Source organism: Capsicum annuum, chromosome 12 (genome assembly GCF_002878395.1).
Source record: "Capsicum annuum cultivar UCD-10X-F1 chromosome 12, UCD10Xv1.1, whole genome shotgun sequence".
Classification (NCBI taxonomy): Eukaryota; Viridiplantae; Streptophyta; class Magnoliopsida; order Solanales; family Solanaceae; genus Capsicum; species Capsicum annuum.
In genome coordinates, this window is record NC_061122.1 from 227,729,643 (window position 1) to 227,738,645 (window position 9,003).

The 9,003-nt window shown below is 31.8% G+C and overlaps 1 pseudogene; it reads left to right on the top strand.

Moving 5' to 3' along the window:
* Positions 1–2,813: 2,813 nt before the first annotated feature.
* LOC107850078 lies at positions 2,814–4,125 on the top strand (annotated as a pseudogene).
* Positions 4,126–9,003: the final 4,878 nt, after the last annotated feature.

Here is a 9,003-nt window from a genome sequence, read left to right on the forward strand (position 1 = left end):
TCATTTATTTATTCATTCATTTCGGCCTCGAAGACAAAGTTGTCTTTAATACAGGTGGAGCAAGACTCGAAAAATAGTTTAGGACAGGTGAAATAGGTTGGAAGCTCAACTAGACTAGGACAGATCTCGTTGATTTAGGCCTAACGGCCTAAATCCTTTACTTTCTCCTCCCTTCCCCTTTTATGTGTTTATTTCTTTATTAGTTTTGTTTAGACTTATTTAAAATCCCTACTAAGTCGCCTAAATCTATTTTACACACGTCTTTTTTTTTTTTTTTTGAAAAAATCAAATCACTATTTCAATAAATTAATCTTTTCGAAGTTAATCAAAAGACGATTTTCAAACAGTCCGGATAACTGCAAGTTAGCGGACGTTTTAGGTGCCTAACACCTTTCTAAAACGTTAATAGGAATCACTTATCTAGAATCTCTAACTTAAAATGATTTTCCTGTTTTGAATCGTTTGAAGTAACTCTCTAAAGGTTTCTTAATTCCTTTTCAAAATTAAGTGGCGACTCTCTTCAAAAGTCAAAATTTCTCCGCAAAACACTTAGCTCTATGTCATGAGCGCGCATAGATAATTCTTCAAAAGTTTGAGGCTTAATTCCTTGGAGGATATACACAAGGCCCCAGCGCATCCCTTGAATGCAAACTTCAACCGCAAAAGTTTCAGAAAGTTGATCTATGCAATCAAAGCTCAATGTTTTCCAGCGATTTATGTAATCCAGTACAGGCTCATCTTTAATTTATCTTGTGTTTGTCGACTCCATCATGCTGACCATACGACTTTCTAATTGCTCCCAACAATCAATTGATCCAGACTCCAAGTCTGTGACCAATCAAAAGCGTTGTCTTTCAAGGAGCGAACAAATTGCTTGACAAGAAAATCACCATGTGTACCAGCACTGCTACAAGTCTCAACGGAATGAGCGATGTGTTGCCTTGTATTTTCCTTTTCATTAAATTATTAAAACTTTGGCGGTTGATATCCAATTGGCATAAGTAAGCCCTCGATTCACTTAGAATACGGCTTTGAGTATCCTACGAAACTTTGTGACGGACCGCCATATTGTGCCTTGATGGTGTTTGCAATCATATCTTGCAGTTGTTGAACTGTTAGAGTAGCCACTGAAGCGGATCGATCATCGCAGTAATTGTCACTTGTCTTGATGAGAGATTCACCATCAAATTTTTCTCGTGGTGTTAGATTATAATTTGACTCTCCAGGATTATACAGATCTAACTTGCTCATAAGTTGGGTGATTTGATGATCTTTCTCATCAACAGACTTCTTCAAGGCTTCAATGGTTTGCTCCATCATTGCAAACTTCTCGTCCAAGTCAATTACATCAACCATGAAGGTGTCGACTTTCGTTGAAGTTGGAGAATTCATTAAGTTTCAGATTCTTCAAAGTTGCAGCCAGTTTCAAATGGTTCATCTAATAAAATAGATGCAAAGTTGCCCCCAGGGGTTGTAGTTACTGTCGAAATTTGAGATTTTCTCCTTTTTGTCATCTCCAAAATGGTGAAGTATTGGGATCCATCTAAAGCACAAATGTTGAGATTGGATCGATTGATGGGGCCAACAAGTTTGATCTCAGTAGACGTGACAGTAGTAGACTTCTTGCATGAAACTTCATTGATTTTTCAGAAGTTCATTGTGGTAGTTGAATATGTGATTTTCTTTGACTTGTAGGAGGAAGAGATGAAGAGCAGAACTGGTCCCACTGGGCGTACCAATTTGTTCTCAACAAATTTTCGTTAATGCTGAAAATTAACTGCAAGCAAAAATAAAATAAACAAAAAGAATAATTTTATATAAATGAATTTTGTGGGTACAATTTTGTTATTCTCTCGATTATTCTCTCCTAAGTTTTTCCGTGATTCGAGGGCCTTTGCAGCGTGATTCTCGAATGTAGGATGATTTGAGCCTCCTAGAAATGTGTTTGGATCTCCAGGAATTGTCTGACAACACTTCGTCTTGTCGAGTTGATCTCCGGACAGAACTCCGTTAGTCAATTCGTTGAAGAGTTGTATAGTCAATGCAGAACCTTCCTCCAATGCTTGCAGAATGTCCTCCTTTTTCTTTTCTAAAATGTTATGTTACTCCCCTATTTATAGTTGTAGGGGTAGGCCTAGTTGCTTTTGATTGGCCGAAACATGTCACTTTGCCACTTGACGCCTTTTGACTGGTTGTTGAATTTGAATGATATTTCCACCTCATTTGTACATGTGGCGGCGTCTCATTGGTCTTAAATTTGACTGGGATGCCACGCGCTTGATGGGTTTGGGCTTCAAGGTGAGATGGACCTTGACGAGGAATAAAATAGGCTTATTATTTTTTTAAGCCCAAAATAAGTTTAAACCCAATAAAATGTGGATCAAATTTACATTTTATATGAATTTGATCTAATAAATTTTATGTGTCTACAAATGTATTAAAAAAAAAACATGAATAACATAATTTGTAAATTTTTTTTTAAATTTTTTACATAATACCCTCAATATATATGTTGGAAATGATGCAGAATATTTTTTAAGGAGTAATAGGTTCTTTAAGCATGTTAATGCATGCATTAGATCCATTGCATTACTAATGCCACGGATTTTAAGGTATTAGTAATACACACCTTAATACACAATAGAGTGTATAAATAATGCTTGCATTAGTTATACATAGGGTAAAAAGGTATACCAAATAAGGTACTACTAATACACATTAAACTAATGCATGCATTAACATTTCCATACACTCTACCAAACGACGCCTTAGTTTTTTCCCATATAAAAAGTGTAAGATTCCAATTGCCTCTATACTATTTTCCTGAAATCTTTGTCTAATTTATCTGTTCCCTATCTAACATAATGGCTTATGAAAAAGAAAACATGAAAGTTGAAATTGTGTCAACAAAGTTCATAAAACCATCTTCACCAACTCCAAATCATCTCCAAAATTACAAGTTATCTTTCTTTGATCAAATAGCTGATGAAGCACATTTACCTCTTGTTCTTTTCTATCCTCCTACTAACAACATTAACTATGCATCTCATGAACAACAAGTTGAGCAATCTCTATCAAGAATTTTATCACATGTTTACCCTATGGCTGGTAGATTTAACGAGGATATCGACTCGATTTACTGCCAAGATCAAGGGGTGAAATTTGTTAAAGCTAAGGTAAATGGTAAACTCATCAATGAGTTTCTTGAGAAAGCACACAAGGATGTCAACCTTGCATTGCTTTGCTGGCCTCAAGATACTTGGGATGTAGATGACACTAACTTGTCCATCATGCCAATTGTTATTGTCGAAATCACTGAGCTTGAGTGTGGTGGCTTGGCTCTATCTGTAAGCCATGCACACACTGCTATGGATGGTTTCACAATTTTCAATACTATTTATGAGTGGTCTATAGTGTGTAGACTTGATACTCCTAAATAGAGAAGATAGATTTCCTAAGGTTTGACTTGGCTGACACCTTCCCATCTAGGGATTTATCGAAACTTCTCTTGCCTAGTGCACCTGAGGAGGATCGTGTGGAAGCTAATTTAGTTGAGAAGAGGCTATACATCAATGAAGATTCGATTTCAAGGCTTAGAGAAGAAGTTGGAGATTTATGCTTTAAGCCGTCAAGAGTTGAAATGATCATAGCCCTCCTATGGAGGGCTCTGATACGTGCTTCTGAAAAGAAGCACGGACATCTAAGACGATCCCTAATAGGGGTCCCAATAAACTTACGCCCTAGGTTGAGTTCTTTACCTCAAGTAGAGAAACCATTTGGGAATCTTGTAATTGAAGCCCTAGCAAAATTTGTACCTGGAGAAAACAACATGGAGTTGCGCGAATTTGTAAAGATGATCCGTGATGCAGTCCTGAAGAATGGGAAGGGAGTCCTGAAGAAGTTGACATGTTTGCAAGTTCAAGTTTGTGTAGATTTCCAATACAAGAAGCTGATTTTGGTTGGGGAAAACCATGTTTGATGCACTTTGGATCAAGGCATAATTAGGTTTGTTGGCTGTATGATGCTGGATGTGGCAATGGGATATGTGTGCAAGTCGAATTGAAGGAAGAAATTGTGAAATTATTTGAATGTGAAGATGACATCAAGAATTTCTTTGAGTTTTAGGTTCTTTATGTTTTTTAGAAGGGGAGAGCCGTGGGAGAAAAATAGCCACAAGGGCCTTCCAAGTTTCCAATTAAAAAAAATAAGTGGATCCCACAAACTTGTCCTTTAAAAAAAATTAAGTCCCTTGAACAACTGGGATAGTTGTTCGATAATTACATTAGTTGTCCGAACAACTTGGTGTAGTTGTTGAACAACTTCTCTCAATTGTTGAACAATTACGCCTAGTTGTTCAACAACTACGCGCAGTTGTTCGACAACTGCACCTAGTTGTTGAACAACTTACGCAGTTATTGAACAACTTTTATAGTTGTTGAACAACTTCACAAAGTTGTCGAACAACTACGCCTAGTTGTTCAACAACTGGGACAAGTTGTTCAAACCGAAAAATTTAAAAAAAAACTCAAAAAAAAATTTGTCCCTCCCACCTAATTTTAAAAACTTGGAGGACTCTCATTTAATTGGACAACTTATTTGTCCTTTTTAATTCAAAGTCCCAATCCGTGGAGTAACTAATAAAGGTGTTGTTATGTGATCAGAAGGTTACAGATTCAAGTTATGAAAACAGTTTTTGTATACAATAGACTTTTATGGTCCGATTCTTCTGTAAAACCCTGCACATAGAGAAAATTTTAATTCTAATGTAACAGTTTGTCTTTCTATTTCTGTTGCTTTTACTTTTTGAATTGTTGTCCAAAAAAAGGCATTTGAAAGTTGGAGCAATTATTACTAGCATAATCATCAAATTTATTATTCTTATTTTTGTGAACAAAGTGTTAAATTCTTTTATTTTGCAAGTATAAAAGTTAATTAAACTATTGAAAACTCAGGTACTTTAGCATTGCATTGCTAAAGGTATGTGAAGATCCTTTTTTCACGCGCATAATATGTATCATCTTTAACAATAAAAGGTAGTTCAGGATTTAAAGTTTATATTCTTGAATTGTAATTGTTTTTGCCATTGTATTTTGAATTAGTACTGGAACCTGAGTAAATGCATATGATTTAAACATATTAAGCAATTTTTAAGACAAAATCGAATTTAAATTAAAAAATTTATGATTTATTTCTTTTAATATCAGTCAGACATCGTACAATATTAATATCAAAGTATCAAATAATTTTTCATGAGCTGAAATTCAAACATTATTATATACGTCAAACAAAAATAAGGAAGTGACTAATCTCAAGTCTCTTCTCCGGATCAGATGAACCTATGTCATTAGAACGAAAGACCACCAACTAAAATATAGACAAGGAAAGAAAATCACTATCAATTACCAATAAGTTATTGTTGGTCTTTTAGCAATAATCAAGATATTTATATTTGGTTATTAACATGGTCAATTTCATTACATGTCCTGTATTTGTTTTTAAGTTGTTAGTACTTTTGGGTTGAATTAATCAAACGTCACTAACTTATCCATTAGTTTGATGTAAACATGAGTGCATATAATTTTCTTTATCATTTGTGATTTTTATAATTTTATTCGATATGCATTGCATAGAAAGCAAAATTACAATTAATTTAAAGTGCTCAACCAAATATAGAGCACGCATCGCGCAATTATGGATACTAATCAATAACAAAAGGATAATAACTTTTTTTCATACTCTTTATGTTTCAATTTATGTGAACCGTATATGATTATAAGTCATCTCATTAGAGATAAAATGAGAAGTTTAAAACTAAATTAATATTAAACAAAAAATATATCATTCTTTTTTAGATCGATTAAAAAAAAAGAATCACATACGATTAAAAAAAAGGAATCACATATTTATTTTTACTTTTAAAATTTTGATTGGGGGAAGGGGTAAATGGTAGAAGGATTATGAGGTGAAAAATTGAAACCTCACCAACAAGGTAAAAGTTTAAGTTTATGTAGTCAGCCAAATTAACTACTAAATGTAGAGAATAAAAAAAGAAAGGTATAGTTGGAAAATCTTCTGCAAGCCCAAGATTGTTAACTAATATCAAAATATTAAACTAAAGAAGAAGAAGCTTGAAAGAGAGGGAAGAATTTGAAAGGAAACTTGATTATGTAAGAGACTACTTGAATTGGATTTATTATGTGTTGTTTGGGTATTCGGAAAGTTCGAACACGTATATTAATGTCCGGAGTTTTAAGATTCTGCTTGAAAATTAAAGCATTCAACTATCTTCTTGATTTATTGGGTGTTTTTATAAGACTTATATCAATTTTTATACATTTTTTATATACTTATACCTAATCTGTCTTGAATTTAACGGGTGCTTGAGCACCAAAAATATAGTTATAGATTCGCCTCTTCTTACAAAATTTACAATGCAACTCATATTTATACTTGCTTATGAATGATTTCAGATATTTTTCTAAATACATTTACAAAAAAAATTCAGTAACTTTATCTTATACTATTTTCACAAGATGCTTATTCTAGTGACTACACCTCGACTATTCTAGAAAGTAGAAACTTATTTATTTATATTTAATTAATTTACAACACAAATGCAAGATATATGCCAAATGAGTTTTGCGAGCTTCTTAGTAGGGTAGTAAAATTAACTCCAATATATTTTTTTTAATTTTAAATTTGTTGAGATACACAATTAGTTTCTAAGACATTCAATAAAAATATCTAATTAGTTGCAAATTTATTAAAATATGATAAATAAAGTATACCTTTATATTATTTTTTCAAAAAAAAATAAAAAAATTATAGAATGATTTGAGGAGTTTCCATTCCAAGGGAACATGTTAGTAGAGTCGTCAAAATGGGCTTGGCCCTCAAAGCCGACTCAACTCAGTCCGCTATTAGGGTTAGACTGGATTGTGATTTTTGAGTCCATTTAAAACTAGGGCTTATAAGCCCAGCGCAAGTCAGCCCACTGGCCCTTGAGGCTTGACTGAGGCTGGACTTGGCCCACTCGTGAGTCAAAATACTATTTAATTCAAATTAAAAATATATGAATATTGTAAAATAAAAAGTAATACTAATTAAGAATAGTAGTTATTGAATAAGTTTAATATCCTACATAATATTTAATTTATTAAGTGTTAAACCTTAATCATCAAGTATTGATATTTCATTTGTCATTGTTATTCAATTTAAACTTAAAATTAAAGAAAACTGTAAGAAAAAAAAATTAAAAATATAAATAGTGATTACTCAATAAATTTTACCTAGTATCTTGCACAATATTTTACTCATTTAGCATTAAATGAAAAATATTAAAATTTCTAATCATAAATATAAAAATTGCATCCATCATGAAATGTTCAAACACTTGTTGCAACTACTCGAAATCAATTGCACAACATTACCCAAATTCAAAGCAATAATATTTTTAAGTGAATTTTAAATATTATTAATTTTTGATATATAACTTTTTGATATTGTTCAACTTATTAAATTTGCATATGAATTTAGATGATTGTTGATGTTAATTAAAATAATGTAATCAATGAATTCAAATATGTTTGATAATGTATTGGTGTTGAAATATTATAAACCATCGTAGAATTATGTACTTTATATAATAATATGTTAGAAGTGCGAATGAATTGTCATATCTATAGTTCAAATTGTAAAAGAAAATTTAACAAAAAATCGATAAAAATTAGGGGAAAAGACAGAAACGACATTTCAAATTAAACTATTTCCTTTAAAATGGCCATGGAATTTAAATTCCACTTTCTTGCCATTTAATTTACTGACTGGTTCTATACCTTTTTACACAACTTTTATACAGGTTTTATACAAATCTTATACATAAATATTCTATACGAAAATTATACAGTTTTGATACATAATTTATATAATAACTGTACATTTGCACTTCAAATTAAACTATTTCCTTGAAAATGGCCATGGAATTTAAATTCCACTTTCTAGCCATTTTAATTTACTGACTGGTTCTATACCGTTTTTACACAACTTTTATACAGGTTTTATACAAATCTTATACATAAATATTCTATACTAAATTATACAGTTTTGATACATAATTTATATAATAACTGTACTTTTTTTTACACGTTTTATACAACAATTATATAATTTGTATACATTTTCTATATATTGTACATATACATATTTGATAGAACTATATAATTTCTATACATTTATCTCATATAGATTCATATTCTATTTAATAATTATATCATTTTATATATTTTAATTATTATTTCTAAGCAATAAAAAAAAGTAGAATATTTGATCAATTTAAAAATTTATAGTAAAAAAAAATTGAAATATTTTTAAAAGGGTCGAATTGCCCAAGTTGAATATTGTATCAGTATCGTATATGGACGACGTGGATCAAAATGACCCAAATTGGGAAAGATTAGAAAATGGCCATAAAATGGCATTTGTTTAGCCGACTGGACATTATTTGTCCAAATGCCAAACTTGGGCTATAATTGGGCTATTAATTTTTTAAAAAGTCATAGAGTGTCCTTTTTCCTAAAAATAAAGGGCTAACCCACCCCAATCCGCGACCCTATTAGGGCTGGGTTGGACCATACATTTTAAGGTCCTTTAAGGTGAAGGGCCGGACCGTCCTAGCCCATCAAATTTTTTGACCCGTGAGGCTTGAGCTGAGTTGGGTTGGGTCAGCCCATTTTGATAAGGAAAAATTTCAGAAATAGCAATTGTAAAGCCTTAATTATAACTTTTGTAGCAACTGTTTTAAAATTACGAAAAATAGCAATATGTATTTTGTATTTCAGTAAAAGGTTGCTATAAAAATACACATACAAATAGGGTATCCATTCCTTATTTAACTCTAATCAGTTAGAGTTAAATAAGGAATGAAACTGTTCCTTATTTGTAGCCACCTCTTATGACTTTTTTAATTTTACCTTAACCATTAAAATACATCAACTTAATTCAAAA